We start from the raw sequence: 16,435 nt of genomic DNA on the forward strand, positions 1-16,435 counted from the left end.
ACTGATACTATGAGGTATCCAAAGGAACCTAGTATAGTAACTAACTAGAGCATTAGATATGTACAATTTAGGAAAATGAACTACAATTGTATTTTAAAAAAACTTTGAATACAGCAAAAAGAGCCTTTTCAAAGTCAACCTCTGAAAACCAAACTGCAAACTTATACTGTAGGTTTTATCCATAATACCTGCAAGCGTATACTGTAGGTTTTATCCATAATACATACAAACACTGAGATTTGCAAGCAAGGAAATTCCATACTGCAACTAATTCCCAACTTGCCCCAGCATAGAAACATTATAAAATCACTCTGACAAGCCTGTAAATAAAAGCTTTCCCTGTCTTTGTGCCCAGCCAAAAGCAACACTCAGCCTCAAGCTAAGAGGAGTGTATAAAACCAGAACTCAGAAAATAAAACATCAAGAACTTCTGCTATTATGAAGAGGCTTGCTCACCTGTTTTGTTTCTTGAACTTAACACTACCTTTCCCCAAGACAACTTGCTGAGAACAAAAAGTCTTTTCCCCAACAACTTTCACCAGCATGACTGCCAACACGGTTTTAAAAATCAGAAGGTTCTATTGTTCTACCTCTTCCTAGTGGACAAAGGAAGAGCATTTCTACAACCAAGTATTAACATCAGAGATTAGCTGTTTCATAGAACAGACCCTTGATAAATATCACACCACCACCACTGAACAATTATATCTGTACAAGTGAATACCCCCAAGGATCCATGGTGCAGGAGAAATCCTCATCTCCCCTCTCCTCCATTCTCCTTAACTGTTCTCCAGGGTAGAGGCCTCTTTATCCCCACATTTCCTCTCACCTCCTTAATACCACTTTGCCAGTCTTTCTTCTACCAAGGCATCCATTTTGCCCCTCCTGCCCTTGATGCTGCTTTCCCCATCTGCAGCCCCTCCCCGGACTCCATTCCCTTCCCTTCCCTCCCCCATCCCTCCCCTCCCTTATTACCTACACTTTCTATGCAGCTCTGCTTCCTTTCTCTCTGCACCTTCCAGTATTTTCACTAGCTGCCTTTTACCTCACCCCTCCCCAACAATTCCCTACAAGAGCCCCGTGGCACAGAGTGGTAAGCTGCTGTCAAAGCTCTGCTCACAACTTGAGTTCGATCCTGACGGAAGTCGGTTTCAGGTAGCCGGCTCAAGGTTGACTCAGCCTTCCATCCTGAGGTTGGTAAAATGAGTACCCAGCTTGCTGGGGGTAAAAGTATAGACGACTGGGGAAGGCAATGGCAAACCCCCTTGTAAACATAGTCTGCCTAATAAACGTCGTGATGTGACGTCACCCCATGGGTCACAGCTTTACGTTTTTAACAATTCACCTTTTTAACAATTCACAGGCTCTGCTTGTCTCCTTTTGCAGCCCACCCCAGGGCCCCTTTTCTTTCCTCTGTCCTCTACCCATCCTTCCTTCCATACACATACAGTACCTGCTGGCAGCAATAGCAACTACATAGCCCAAAAAACTACTACTCTTTTTTTACAGCATCTGCTCATATGCAGTCACCTCTGAAAAAAATTGGAGGTGGGGTAAGTAAACATCTTGTATTGGTGGTGAGGAGAAGTAAACATCCTATCATGCTTGGATGGTCCCATTACGTGGAACTTTTGGTTTGCATGGTGCGGCTACCCATAGGAATTAGACATAAGATAGAATAGCCATGTATTTCTAACTTCTCATATACAAGATTGTTTCATACCCCTTGGGGACTCTCTAAATGCAGCATGGCCCCTGCTGCCCCGGCAGGTAACAGTAATCTTCTTCTTGCCCTTGCCTGGGCATCAGGACACCAACTCCAGCTGCTCCAAAGCATAAGCAACTTCCTCTCAGGCCTTTACTTTACTTTGATTCACTGCTGAACACAGTGAATCATCCCTTTCCACTTCAGCTCCCACCTTCAGCTTTCCACTTCAGCTCCCATTTTCATCATCCACTATACTTTAAACTTAATCAAAGTAAATCAAAGGAAAGTTTTAATGGAAACAACTGCAAGTAGTGGAGAGATCAAAGGAAATGCATTTAGGCCTTTCTAGTTTGGAAAAAGGGTGAGCGGAGGTAGGGGAGGTAACATTTCAAAAGACTGTAAAGCCATTTAATTTAATCCCCTCAGCGAAATAAAGAATTTGGGGAAAACTTAAATATGTGACACTTTCTTATCAATCCTAACAATTTTAACATAAAATACACGATTGATAATTTGATATATAAAATTGTACAATTTGGTACATTTATGAAAATATCATAAATTCCTTTGTCTTTACAAGCAAAACTGTAATTTCCACCCTATATTAGGGAGTGGAAGCTGAAAATTGCTTTACTCTATGCAACAGCAGCACATGTTATCTTCGCTTTTGCGCTTGAGAGGCCGGGTGGGGGGAGAATGTCAAACAGAACACACTAACTTTGTATTAAACGAAGGATATATTCCAACTGGGTATTTTCTGAATGGCTTCTAATTTTTATAAACCTATTCCTATTGTACTGTTTATTGTGTATCTCATGCTATTTGATTGCATTGTTTTTCACTGTGTCATCTGCCTTGATTCTCAGCGAGAAAGGTAGTGTCAGCGACTGAAGTCTGACAGGTGGGCTATAAATTAAATCAATGCCCTGTAAGTAAATTGCAAAGGGTGTTATTTAATCAGAGTTACTGACTATAGGAACATTTGCTTAATATATCTTTGCTTGGTAAGGCTGAGGAATGTGGGCCACTGTTACCTATTTATTGCTGTGCCTTTAAATGTTCATTTTGACTATATCAGAGATCAATTAACTTGTGACATAAACATTTACATAATCTAATTACTTTCTCATGTAGACTCAAAGCATATTACAAAGTTAAAAAAACCCACAATATAATAAAAACAATTTAATACATACAATGAACAATGCACTAAAGCGGTCTAAAAATTTTCACATACATGAAATATATACCCAGGTGTGAGCTATGCATATCCCAAGATAGCCTGCTTCAGGAGAGCGATAAATAGGAGAAATCTTATACCTCTCTACTGTTCTGCTGACCACTCTGCCTCACACTCACCCCCCTGAGGGATGGATATGCATCTAACAACTAAAAACAGCTCCCCAAATTTAAGTAAGATCCACCCCAAGAGATGATGTGCTACTATCACCTGACTGTAGGAAAAATATTTTCTTCCACGGGGGTCTTCATCTAAGGTAACAAGCCTCTCCCACCTCCTAGGAGCTGACAAGATAAGCTTTTCCCTCAGTTCTTCCCTAAACCCCACAGTTGAAACCAACTCTGACCACTGGAAAATTCTCAGTTCTTGGAACAAAAAGGAAGTTGACCTGCAATATGATTTCAGACTTGGAACCTGTCTAGCTTCCCAACTAAGCAAGCCATTTCAGTATATTACTCTTTTAAATTCCCTTACTTTAGCAATCCAGGAACCTACTGCTCTCCCAAATTACTTGGGGAAAAATAGGGAAGTACACTGTAGGTTTGCTTGGTGGAGCTATTCTGGAATAAGGTGCTACTGCACTCCTGTTTAATCTTCCCAAAAGCATTCTAAGGCTCTTATGAGTGGCTCCTTCTGCCAAGTGAAGTAGTTCTCCTTTCCCCTTTCCCCCCAATGTTATATCCATAATGAGCACTGTGTTAACAGACAGAAAAATTAACTTTGCATTGGAAATTATGAACAAAATTTGAGTTCTGGTTTTTTTAAAGCGCTATAACTAAAGTTTTATCGTATAGGACTGAGAGACCATTATTAATATACCACTACTTTTGGCAGCCAATCCATAGTGCTGAATCCCAACCATCATGAGTTCTGAGAAGCCCTGTATTAATTATTCACCAAAACACTGGCATCCCTCTCTGCAGCCTCAGACTTTAACCAGCAGCAGCACCCTCCCTTGTTCCTCATAGGCCATCTCTTAGACTTTATGGCTACTAGACTGAAAACCAAATCTGACTCCCAGTTTAACCCTAAGTCCTCTGTGCCTTCCCACGGTATGTAGTCCATGTTGCCACCCCTGCCACCAGTCCATTTAGCCCCCAGAAACTATCCTCAGTCCTTGGTGCCCCTGCCTCCAGCGTACCCAAACCCTTTAACTTTGTGTCCCCAGTCCAAGTTATTATGCGCTCCTTAAGGTCCCATGACACCAGACTTGCCAGTGCCTCTGAACCTACCCCTATGCCTGTGGCTCCCATTGATCCTACCACAGCTGTCTTGCAGGCTCTTCGTTGTGGGGAGCTTCTGTGCTCCCCAGGTTGCTGGTCCTCAGCGCCACCCTGACCAATTTTGCAGCCACCCTGCTGTGTCTTCAGCGAGGTGCGGGGCTCGCCCTCCATCCCTGCTGCCTCTGGCTGCTCCTGGCTTACCAAAGACTCCTCCCAGGCCTCTACAGCTACCGCATTGGCCACCCCCAGTGTCAGCTTGTGCCTCCCTAGCCCTTCAGCCGCAGCCTGTTCTCCAGCAGCAGCTCTCGCCTCCTCTCCGTGCTGGCTTTTAAATCCGTTGGCCAGCTGACCTACTTCCGCTTTCCTGGTTGTGGCAACATGGCCCCCCTCTGGCTCAGCCATATTTACTTCCAACCAACCTGCAAGAGGCCTCGAGCCAAGGACCGCAGGGCCAGTCTGTCAGCTACAAACAGTTTTATCCTTTTACCTCTACATGTAGGAAAATTTCTCCTGATCAACACTAACCCTAGAACCTACTTCCATGATATGACAACAGCACAGGCCTTGTCAATTTGAGAATCATCACTTTAATCCTTATTGGGAGAAAGGCGGGATAAATATTTTTAAAATAAACTAAATGTTGAAAAAAGCATTTGATCATGTGGAATTGAGCTTTTTAATTAGCAACACCAATATGTATAAACCAAAATATGAATTACAAGCCCGTTTTAGAAGATGGGGGAAACAAACCTTGCTTTCATCAACTGCATTACTTTCTGCTGTTCATTTTACTTTCATTTGAACACAAGATTAATTCCGGTACCTGATAACTGGCACAACAATATCCCATGTCCTCAAGTAAGGCTGTGTATAGACTTGCTCTTCAAGTCAAAGTGACACTCAGTGCAGCTTCAAAGAGCAAGACATTCCAACACCAGATTTTTCCATCTGAAAAGAATAAAGACTAATGAGATTTCTGTTTAAGTTGGGTTGAACCATGGCATGTCTCCTAGACAGAAGAAAATCATGGCATGTCTCCTAGAGAGAAGAAAATCAAAGAGAATTTATAACACACAAAGATGAGGAATCACTCCAATGCAATATATTCATAAGTTTCAATATAGGAAGTTTCTATAATCTTTAATTAGGAAAAAAGGAAGCCATTTGCACAGTGATGGGATATGGAGCAATATCAGCCTCACACTCAGGGCGCTTTCACGCATGCCGAATAATGCACTTTCAATCCACTTTGCAGATGGGTTTTACTGTGGGAAATGGCAAAATCCACTTGCAAATAATCATTGAAGTTGCACTGAAAGTGGATTGAAAGTGCATTATTCGGCATGTGTGAAAGCGCCCTCAGTCTCTATGACCTCCACACAATCACAGTCTTGGAATAAAGAACATATAACCTGATTCAGAAGAATTTATCTAGGAGATTTTTGTGCCTCCTCTCCAGAGTCCTGTTCTAACACTGCAACTGTTTCCATATGCTAAGACATGTATCCAGCCTGGAGAATGTGATGCTTTTCTTAAGAGGTCAGTCTGTGTGCACGCTCTCTTAAGAATCCAGGATATGTCTAAATGGAAAGGCTTCCAAATTAAGATATTGTGATAAATTAATTAACTGTACTGATAAAATCAAAATTGATGACAAATCTGAAGCCGTAAACATCCCAGACCTGCAGGGCCTTCTTACTAAAGGCTATACATCCTCGATGCTAAGGTGACAACTGTAAATATTCATGCAAAAGGTGTTGAAACTTCTTAAAAGTAGGTGCAAATATTTCCTTTTACTTATCACACTCTCCAAAGTAACTTTTCAAAATGGCTTCCTTTTTAAAAAGTGTTTAGATCAAGCCACATTGGAAGGGAAAGTCTTCACCCAAGCTGCCACAAATGTGGGACAAATTTAAAGCAACTCAGAACACAATACTATGAAGAAAAAACAATTAAATATAACTTGAATTAACTCATTTTATGATATGTTACTATATGTTATTGTCAGATTGAAAGCTACTACCCTGTTGCAGTTGGAAGAATGTGGTATACTTGCTACATATTTGAAAATATTAAGAACTAAAAATGCTACCAAAAAAAGAATGCTTCTGCCATTATGAAGGAAAACATTCCATAGGTTCATAAAACATTTACTAACTTTCCCAAGGAAACAGGAAATGTAAAACTTGTATCACTAAAGATGATTCTTCTTAATCTCACATAAAGGTTCCATTGCTAGTTATGACAGACTTCTGCAAGTGCAGATGGCACCTCCCTCTTTCATAGTCAACAATGAGAAAATCCATTAAATCAACTCACTCGCTGCTTTTCTAAAGCCCTTACATTTCTCAGTAAATTGTTCTACGCTGTTCTACATCCTAACAAGATCTGGACACCAACCTTGGTTCACAATTCTGCATTAAAGTATTCCCATTAGAAAAATTTACCATACTGCACCAGGCATAACTAAAACAAAGGTTGAGTTTCAGAGAATCCCTTCAATGAATAAACTTTGTCCCCATCAAGGTTGAGAGGTGTAACATTTGTGCACATTTACTCTGGCCTCAGAAGTTGGGAGGTTTCTGTCCAACTCAGCAAGGTGGGAAGGTTTGTTATTTAACTGCTGGTTGATAAGGTCTTATCTCTAAGTACTCAAAGGTTGAGCTCAACAGAAAGAGGGAGGGAGAGATCAAAGAACACAGGGGAAGCCAAGGAACGTATTTTTATTTCCTTGTAAGTGAGCCTTGTGTTTTCAGGCCGTTTCTTTCAATCAAAAAACCCTTTCCTCCCAAGGGCCTAAGAATTACTTAGCACCACCATCCATGGCCTATGTTATCACTACACAGCAGGGTAACTTCTCACTGAAGATCTGAGCTGAAGTGCTGACCCTTCCTTGAAGGTATTCAGTAAAATTCCAAGATATGTATTTATAAACATACTAGAGCAGGGGAGGGCAGTCATTAGGCCTCTGAGAGCTACTTACATTTTTCCCCCCAAGAGCACTAGGGAGCTGCCAATCAAAATGGCAGCTTGGCAGACAGACAAGCTTTTCTACATGCTTGACTTACTCCGAACCCACAAGCACTGGAATAAGTCTGGGCACACTTCTTCCGCATGTCTGCCCTCCCTCAGCCTTCTCAAAGTTGTGGAATCAGTTTATTTTCTTCTGCACATGCCTTAAATAATCCAGATTTTCAAGGTGCTCTCGTCATCAGTGGCATAACAGCACCCCCTTTTTATTTTTTGCACATGTATATATCAAAATCACGGCTGCATTTTTAAAAGGCATTAAAATATGGATATACCATTGAAGTGATAGATTGAGCAGGTTTTCTGAATTCCAGCTTTCATTTGAAAATAAAAGTAAGTCGCTAGCCCTTTCCCTCACAGAGATATAAGGAAAAAGGCATACCTCTACAAAGAAAAGGACTAGAGACTTACTTTAAACCAAAATAAAGCCTAGGAATTCAGAGAACCTGCTAAATCTATCATTACAACAGTATATAAATATATTGATATTTTAGTGCCCTTTTAAAAAAAATCAAAAATGAAATCATTTGTATTCAGAGCAGGGGGAAGAGAGGGAGCAGTTTGATTATGACAACAGGCCAATCATTGAAAAGTTGACCAATGTTGCAGATTCATACCCACATCAAAAATAACAAGACAGCTACGTTAAAAAAACAAACAAACTATTTTTCTGATACTGTATCTTTCCATAGAATTTTTCCTGAAACATAGTCTCCGTTTATAATAACCAGGGCTATTGTGCTGCAAATCAATTATGTTAGAAGGGCTAAATGTAGGATATGAAATAGACAAAACTCAATGCTTGTACATGGTTTATTTGCCTTGTTTTGCTAATATTATTTAAAGTTTAAATTGTTTTATTTACATTTGAATCAGCAAATTTCTAGAAAGTTTTCAGATTCAAATTTCCCCAGAAAACCCATAGCCCTTAGGGGAGGATCTTCAAAATCAAGGTGCCACTTAAAAACACACACACACACCCTTATTCACCTCAGTTTGTGCACAGAGCAAAAGCAGAAAATCTCCTACTGGGGCTTAACTAAGATCACACTACAGGTGAAAAGCATGCTTTAGCTGCTTATCAAATATCAGGGATAACTTTATCTAATACAGCACTAGATTTTACTTTATGGATTTCAGTTGCCTTATTATTTTAGATATGCAACATCAAACTGACACTAACATATTTTAAGCCACTGTGACAACTTAACATATAAAAAAAAGCCTTAATAAGAATCAAGCCTGCAATTCTACGTATGCTTACTTGGAACAGAGTTCCATGAACTCGTGTGGAATCCAGTAAGAATTCTAATGTTTACCCTTGTCTGCAGATCTGTTCCACAGCCTCATATTCTTTCCTTTCACATAAAAAAGAAGAAGACATGCCCCGTGCAATTCACTCAGGACAAGAAAGCAGCAGCCAGAACATGTGGCCATTGGTCTCATCTCCTTCTCTTTTGCCCCTTGAACTGCAGTCACCTCTCGTCTTCTTCCCTTCTCACCTCTTTCACTGTGGTCAGTTCCTCAGGAGAAGAAAACTGTGTGATGCTGCGGCCGCATTGTTGCCCTGAACAAATGCATGCGCGCTTGACTCAGGACAAAGAAATGACTACAGCAGTATGGTGCTTTCTCACTCTGAGAAAGTGACGTTAACAGGCAGAAAGTAAAGAGCAACCAGTATGTGTCTGGCAACGAACTGGTCATTCATGAGTGACAGTCTGCCCATCCTTGCTCCAGGGCATGAACAACCTTATTCCCATGCACACAGTACATTTTGGAACTTGACCAGGATTAAAACAAGTATTAACTATACTGGATATTAATTTGGCGAGAACTCACCAAAATCAACACTCTCAGAACGACATCTCTATTTAGCATAGGCGAACGTATTTAATGACACAGGACTCCTGTGAGCAGAACAAGTATTTATCCTTGTATGAGAACCACCATATTACATATGTACCACACAGGTGATTAGTGTTGCCAGTTTTAAGACAAGACAGGGACTCTGGGCCTTTAAAAATTACATAAAATGTAGAATTTTGGTATGTGCAGTTCTTTCCTACCAGAGAGCTGCAATGAAAGTGCACTTGCCAATATTCTCCATTGTAGCCACTACTGAAGGAACATATTACTTTTCATTTATAAAATCTAGTAACCTTAACTGAAATAGCTGTCTGCATTTTGATCAGATCACTTTGCAGCTTTTTTTTTTTTTTTTACAAATTCCAGTTTATATAAGCCCTTTATATAACTATCAACTGATAGCTAGAACACACTGCAGCAGCTTGAACTACAATGGCCTAGATCTCAGAAGCTAAGCAGGGTCAGCCCTGGTTAGTATTTGGATGGGAGACCACCAAGTAAGTCCAGGCTTGTGGCGCAGAGGCGGGTAACAGCAAACCACCTTGGAACATCTCTTGCCTTAAAAACCCTATAGGGTCGCATAAGTCAACTGTGACTTGACAGCACTTTCCATCATCACCAATATAAAATTATCCCTTCTATGTAGCTATTAAATTCTCCGAAGCTCTGTGATATAGTGAACCTAGCAACTGTAAAAACTACTGTCTCTCTGCTGTGTTACAGCACTCAACTTCCTGCCTTTGACATATACAATTTTTAAAGGCACAAATTAATAACAATGAATTTGTGTATATATTAATATTGTGGATTAAAGCTCAACAAAATCACCCTTTAAACTAATTTTATAAATAATTTTAGTAACCATATCCTTATTATCTAGTTATGCATTATCTTGCCAGAACAAAAACTTTTAAATCCCAATGAATTGATCTGAACATGGGCTTAACTCTGCAATTTAAATTAATGTAGTAATGACTAGATTGTCAATTATATCTATGTATCCATCAACATTATCTACATGAACATCTTAGGTGGCCAATAGCAAGAAATAGTCTATTCCTGCCTGTAAGGTAAAGAGAACAATCTGGCAGAACGTGGCTCTGCTCGAAATTAAAACCTCAAATTACCACAAACTGTGTAGGAAACAAGTCAGAGAGCTGGGGATTAGCTTCATGCAAGATTAATTGCAATTATTTAAAACGAGCAAAGGGGTGGCTAATCAGAAATAAAATTATAAAATGCAAAGTCAGTTATGATAGCCCTAATTTGCTAGGATTATAACAATTAACATATAAATAAAATAGTTATGCTCCCATAATTTCTAATTCCTCCTCTATATAGTGAATTTCTGCAACTACAACCTTGGAGTTTAAAGCATTAATAATGCAGAAACCAACTTCTACAAGGGGATAAACAGTTGCTTATCTTGTCCTATCATGCTGCCCAAGTTTACTGGTTAGAAGAGTCAGTGTAGAGGGGAAGCCTTGGCAGACATAAGTTGATTGTATTGCTAGTGAAATCATATGAGGAGATTCAGAGTGCATTCCTAGCAAGAGTTACTCCAGTCTAAGCCCATTCATTTCAATGGGTTAGACTGGAGTAACTCTCCTTGTGAATGCACTGTCAGTCTCATGCAACCGGAGCTGAGCTAGATGAGCAGGAACTCTCCCACCACTACACTACTGCTGTAGCCTCTGTACCCCACTCAAATCATTCATGAGGGTGTCAGTGAAAGAAAGTGAGGTCTGCATTAGGGGGATAATCTTTTTTTTTTTTTTAATCATACTCCCCTGACCGTGGGCAGAAGTGTCTCCTACAAGCAGAAAAAGAGGTTAGGATCCAAACCTTAGAATGAAAGAACAAAGTAAATCTCATAGAATCATAGAAATAGAGTGGGAAGGGACCTCGAGGGTCATCTAGTCCAAACCCCTGCAAAGTGCACAAAATTCACAACTACCTCCCTCCCCCCGCACCCACAGTGACTCCTGCTCCATGCCCAGAAAATGGGGAAAAACCCTCCAGGATCCCTGGCCAATCTAGCCTGAAGGAAAATTGTTTCCTGACCCCAAAGTGGCGATCGGCATTACCCTGGTCATGTAAAAAAAGGACACGAGAGCCAAGCACTGATGCAACCCTTCCTGCCTTCCCTCTCATGACCTGCTTCAATTCACAGAATCAGCATTGCTGTCAGATGGCCATCTAGCCTCTGCTTAAACACCTTCAAAGAACGACGGGTTTCTCAAGAATAAGTCATGTCAGACTAATCTTTTCTCCTTTTTTGAGAAAGTTACTACCTTGCTGGATCAGGGGAATGCTATAGACATAGTTTATCTAGATTTCAGTAAGGCTTTTGATAAGGTTCCACATAGTATTCTAGTTGACAAATTGGGAAAATGTGGTTTAGATCCTATTATTGTTAGGTGGATCTGCAACTGGTTGACAGATTGTATCCAAAGAGGGCTAGTTAATGGTTCCTCATCCACTTGGAGAGAAGTGACTAGTGGAGTTCCTCAGGGATCTGTGCTGGGCCCTGTGTTGTTCAACATCTTTATAAATGATTTGGATGAAGGAATAGAGGGGATGCTTATTAAATTTGCAGATGATACTAAATTGGGAGGGGTAGCAAATATGGTAGAAGACAGAGCCAAGATGCAGGATGATCTTGACAGGCTAGAGAAGGGGGCTAGAACTAATAAAATGCACTTCAACAAAGACAAATGTAAAGTTCTGCATGTAGGTAGGAAAAATCAAATGCATAATTATAGGATGGGGAAGACTTGTCTGAGAAGTAGTGTGTGTGAAAAGGATCTTGGGGTCTTAGTAGACCAAACACTGAACATGAGTCGGCAGTGTGATGCGGTAGCTAAAAAGGCAAATGCAGTCTTGGGCTGCATCAACAGAAGTATAGTGTCCAGATCACGCGAAGTGATGGTATCACTTTACTCCGCTCTGATTAGACCTCAACTAAAGTACTGTGTTCAGTTTTGGGCACCAGAATTTAAAAAAGATGTAGACAAGCTGGAACGTGTCCAGAGGAGGGCAACAAAGATAGTGAGGGGTCTGGAGACCAAGTCCTACAAGGAAAGGTTGAAGGAGCTGGGTATGTTTAGCCTGAAGAGGAGAAGACTGAGAGGGAATATGATAACCATGTTCAAGTACTTGAGGGGCTGTCATATTGAGGATGGTCAGACCAAATTAAATCAAAAGAGTTTCCATCTAGACATTAGGAAGAATTTTCTAACAGAGCGGTTCCTCAGTGGAACAGGCTTCCTCGGGAGGTGGTAAGCGCTCCTTCCCTGGAGGTTTTTAAGAAGAGGTTAGATGGCCATCTGTCAGCAATGCTGATTCTATGACCTTAGGCAGATGATGAGAGGGAGGGCATCTTGGCCATCTTCTGATCACTAGGTGTGTGGGGGAGGTAGTTGTGAATTTCCTGCATTGTGCAGGGGGTTGGACTTGATGACCCTGGTGGTCCCTTCCAACTCTGATTCTATTCTAAGGAGAGTCCACTATTTATTGGATTGAAGTTGAATCTGAATGGTAGCAAATATTCCCCCCAACAAAAATTCTACAATATTAAAAGATGTGATGATTACTAATAACTTTATTACATGCTAAGATCAGGCTGAAAGTGTAAACCTGGGCACCACCACTATTTTAATAGTTCCTCAGAGAAACACGATCATGCAAAACTAGCAACAAGTTCAGCCTGTAAGAAAGCGGTATTGTCCACTCCATCACATTTTGAGACACAAGAGGGGGAGTAAATGGCTTGTTTATTTACTTTGCAGAATTACATCTCCAGAAACAGAATAAATAAGCACTAACCTTTCTCAAATTGCTGTGCACTCCAGTAAAGTAGTAACAATTCATGGCTCATTTTTGGAAGCTTTAACTATCCATTTATTCCTGCTGCTCATAAATCCCTGGTGCTCTTTCCAAAGTCTGACCTTTAGCAATCTAAAAAAAAAGAAAAAAAAAGAATTTCAACAGTTTAAGAACATGTTTCCTGCACATTTGTGATTTTCAACCAGATTGGACTATATTTGCTTCTTGCTCAGTCCTAAGGAAAGTTGTAGTTAGCATTATGAACTGCAGACACACTTTCAAAACAGAAAGCTCCAGTAAGTGCAGAGTTACGGCTCTACATCAAGACACCAAAAAGAAAGAAATGTAACCCAAGAGGCAGATCCTTTTTAAGCCTTACTATAGTGTTATTATGGCTTAAGTCATTACTATCAACTATTTAAAGAAAAATTCATCTGACTACTTCATACAAGACAACATCAAATCTAGCATTTCAACTATCATTACCACCAGCAGGACTTCTGACAAAGCACTGCGACCATCTGACAGCATATGAAACTTGGAAATAAATACCTTATGCCTCTTCCCAAATGTAATTAGTGCTCACTATCAACTCAAGAACCAAGTTTAAGAACATTACATATTTGTAAAAATCGCTACATTGCAACAAGTCATGGATGTAGACATACAATATTACCTCAAAATGTACCAAATTCATGTTAAAATACAGTAATTCAGAGTAAGAAATTGTTCCCTCAGTCTAATCTGTCCCACAGAGTTCTCTTGAGACAAAATTTGTTAAGACTATATAGAAGTGAACCCTAAGTATGTGAAATGGGGCAGGAAATAAACAAAAATAACTGATTAAGTTCATTAGTCTAGTACCTCTCATTGGGAAACCATTGTAGAACTTAACTCCTCAGAGCCTTTTATAGCACTTTAAGTGCCAAACACAAGTAGCAAGGATACAGAGAAGTTCTTCGTGATGCTAAAATCAATTCTGGAACTCTCTTCCAAACATTAATCATTTAACTTATATCCCAGTTAAACAAGGATATGCCACTGTGTTTATAAATTAAAAATATAGTTTGATAATCACCAATCAAAATATTTATTTCAGCATCATAATTAATTTGCCAAACATTACGACCAGAATAAAAAACTTATTAGAGTCTCACACTACACCCCAAGTTTACTACAAATATTCTCATGAAAAAAATTACATGATTTGACCCTAACATAGTGTATTATGAAATAGGCACATTTTAAAGTCACAGTTGCTTTCAGTGGTAAGAATGTTTGCCTGACCACTCATATTTATTTACTTCATTTATAGTTCACCTTTCTTACAGGATTCAAGAGACACACAGTACTATGGATTAGGAGGAAGTACTTGTGAATGATATTATAAGATAAATGCTAATTAGTAGACACTTGTACAATAGGACCCGAGAGAACAATGCAAGGAAGATCTAAGTTATTGACGAAATGAATTAACATAAAGTAACCATCATATAAAGCCTTAAATTTCCAAATTATACTCTTCCAAATGGATCTCAAAACCCTAACAAGATCGACTCTATAAGATGTATGTAGAACGCCAGCGTGGTGTAATGGTTAAGAGCAGTGGACTCTAATCAAACCGGGTCCCACTCCTCCACATGAAGCCTGCTGGGTGATCTTGGGCCAGTCACAGTTCCCTCAGAATTATCCCAGCCCACACAGAGGCAAGCAATGGCAAACCACCTCTGAACATCTCTTACCTTGAAAACCCTATGGGGTCACCATAAGTCAGCTGTGACTTGACAGCAAAATCACACAAAAGATGTATGTAGAGAAAAATCAGTTCAGCCCTGAGAAAGTATGGACAAATGATTGGAAGCAATTTCTAAAATAAATGTTGCAATGTACTTGCATAATAATATTTCTTTTAACAGCAAACATCATGTTCCAGTACCTATTGGCAGGGCAGCCAATCAGAGCCACCCACAAGCTAGGTGGGGTTTTTCAGGAGACTCTCTTGGCGCACAGAAAAGTACTGGTTTGTGAGAAAAATCACAGGCTTTAAGAGGGGAGTAGACGTGTTCATAGAGGACTATTCATGGCTACTAGTAAAAAAGGATACAAATCATGACGCATACCTATTCTCTCCAGGATCAGAGGAGCATGCCTATTATGTGAGGTGCTTTGGAACACAGGCAGGATAATGCTGTCTTGTTTGTGGGCTTCCTAGAGGCACCTGGTTGGCCACTGTGTGAACAGACTGCTAGACTTGATGGGCCTTGGTCTGATCCAGCACTGCCTTTATGTTCTCATGATGAAGACTGAGCAGATTTTGAGGGGAGAAGTTGACCAGCACAGACATTTAACAGTTCATAGTGTCCAGAGGAGAAAGGCAGAATTAAGATTGGGGAATGAACATTACAAATGAGTCGCACCCAACCCTTAGCAGTTTCCCACACACACCTGCCAGCACAGAATGCCTCTGACCATTTTAATGGTAAAAGAATATGGGATGATTAAGTAGGAATAGAGGAAAACAACTTCCATAAATCCTAAATCAATTGCATCCTTCCCCCAAGAATTTTTTTTTATGAAGGAGTAGTCTCTATAACACCTTAAAATATTCCAGAGTTGAAAACGCATGCTCTGAGCACATATGGAGAACATGATAAAAATGTACCCTTTCATGTCCTATACAGTCCAGGTCTGAGACAAGATGAGCACCTTTCTGCTTACCTAGCCTCAAGCCTCAGCAATCCAAGATACAGGACAATTGCACTACAGTGTCAGACTGGAAGGTTCAGGACTAAGTGAAAGAGAAGCTACTCACCTAACTCCAAAGCTCAGCTTGGGTGGAGAAAATTTCCCAACTATTTTTTCCTTGAAAGCAAGCAGTTCCCCACAGCCTCTGCAAAGTACCTGAGGCAGGTCACAACAACCCAGCAGCACCGATCTCAGATTTGTTTAAAAGGATTTAGGTTTATTGCACTTTCTTTCTCCTATCTTCCATGTAAAACAATTAACTGAGTACTGAGAGCCAGCATGGTGTAGTGGTTAGACCATTACACTAGAATCAGGAAGACCCAGGTTCGAATACCCACTCATGCCATGGAAGCTTGCTGGATGACCTGAGGCCAGTAACACTCTTGCAGCCTAACCTACCTCATTGGGTTGTTGTTGTGAGAATAAAATGGAGAAGAGAAGAATGTTGTAATCCACTTTGGACCCCCATTAGGTAAAAAAAATCAAGTATAAATAAAGCTCATAAATCAAAAGTAGGCCTTCCTCTCAATTAAAAAAAAGATCAGGCTTCAGTCCCATTACTTAAGACTGTCTCATTGACCTCAGAGTGACACACTTGAGAGAACATGCACAGAATTGAGCCATAACGCAATAGCAACTTCTGCATTGTATCTTCACTCTCTAACATTACTAATATTCTATGCTTGTTCAGCTTTCTGTAATCCTGTTCCAAGTACATTGCTTATTAGATTCCTGGTCCTAGTACATTGCCTCTTAGATTCCTCATCACATTGACTGCATCGAGTTATACGGTGT

General features: G+C 40.2%; 1 protein-coding gene across 2 annotated transcripts in view; it reads right to left on the reverse strand.

Annotated features, from left to right (window-relative positions):
* The window catches only part of MAP3K13 (mitogen-activated protein kinase kinase kinase 13), a 33,568-nt gene extending 20,546 nt beyond the window's left edge, over window positions 1–13,022 (reverse strand). Inside the window, exon 1 of one of the 2 annotated variants that reach the window (XM_056849517.1) lies at window positions 12,896–13,022. The gene's annotated coding sequence lies outside the window, so the exon portion shown is untranslated. Of the gene's footprint in view, window positions 1–4,994; window positions 5,130–12,895 lie in introns of those variants that run through there. The other variant, XM_056849518.1, reaches the window with a different exon arrangement.
* Between the last annotated feature and the right edge of the window lie 3,413 nt (window positions 13,023–16,435).

This window comes from Euleptes europaea, chromosome 5 (genome assembly GCF_029931775.1).
Source record: "Euleptes europaea isolate rEulEur1 chromosome 5, rEulEur1.hap1, whole genome shotgun sequence".
Taxonomy (NCBI): domain Eukaryota; kingdom Metazoa; phylum Chordata; class Lepidosauria; order Squamata; family Sphaerodactylidae; genus Euleptes; species Euleptes europaea.